Genomic DNA, 1,236 nt, shown 5'->3' with positions numbered 1-1,236 from the left:
AGGGAAAGAGAGAAAGAGGGTACGGATGAAATGCAAAGGAAGGGAAGGGCAGAGGAAAAGAGAGAAGGGAAATGGGGAAGGGAAAGTGAGAGGGATGAAAGGGAAAGAGAGAAAGAGGGTACGAATGAAATGCTAAACAAAGGAAGGGCAGAGGAAAAGAAGGAACAGGAAACAAAATTAAAGGCAGGAAACAAAATTAATGGCAGAAAAATTAAAGGCAGAAAAATTAAAGAAAAATTAAAGGCAGAGGAAAAGGAGGAACATAAAACAAAACTAAAGAAAAAAAGTGGAAATAAGCAAAAAGGGAAATACTGGAACAATGTAATAAAAAAATATATATGAGGACACTCGAAGAATGCAAGCCAAAAAATATATAAATGTAAATGTATATGAATGTAAGAAAATAAAATACTGAAAACCGTGAAATGGCTAGCAAGGGAAGTGAAAAATGAGAGCGGGTTGAACAAATTAAATTATGAACAGAAAATAATTTACCGGATTCCGTGACGGCCGAAAAAATAATTGGTGCTGCGACACGCGGGAAAACATGAAAAAAGTGCTTTGAAAAAAATATATTGCCACTGAAAGAAAATGGAGTGATAAAAATGAAAATGGAAAGTGAAAATGGGAAGTGAAAATGTAAAGTGAAAATGGAGAATGGAAATGGAAAGTGAAAGTGAAAATGGAAAGTGAAAATGGAAAATAGAAAGTGAAAATGGAGTTAAAATGGAAAGTGAGAATGGAAAGTGAAAATGGAAAATAGAAAGTGAAAATGGAAAGTGAAAATGGAAAGTGAGAATGGAAAGTGGAAATGAAAATGGAAAGTTAAAATGAAAAATAGAAAATAGAAAGTGAAAATGGAAAGTGAAAATGGAAAATGGAAAGTGAAAATAAAAAGTGAAAATCAAAGTGAAAATGGAAAATGGAAAGTGAAAACGGAGAGTGAAAAAGTCCACTGAAAAAAAATATATTGCCGGTGAAAATGGAAAGTGAAAACATGTTGTGGATCAAATTAATACGAATAGAAAAAAAAATAAAACCAGATATTTATTAGAGTCGGTCCTTGCAAAACGATTTTTTCTCACCCGTTTTGTTTGTATTTTTTTTGTTGTTGTTGTTGTTGTTGTTGTGACATTCATTCAGGCTTCACTTCACGACTGTTATTTTTTTTTTCGTTACACATATTTCCCTTTCGTTCGCTTTCGTCTGTTCATAATTTCACAACATAAACATTCA

The sequence above is a fragment of the Eriocheir sinensis genome, chromosome 51 (genome assembly GCF_024679095.1).
Source record: "Eriocheir sinensis breed Jianghai 21 chromosome 51, ASM2467909v1, whole genome shotgun sequence".
NCBI lineage: Eukaryota > Metazoa > Arthropoda > Malacostraca > Decapoda > Varunidae > Eriocheir > Eriocheir sinensis.
The sequence above is the reverse complement of the archived record's forward strand: the minus strand, read 5'-3'. Positions refer to the sequence as shown.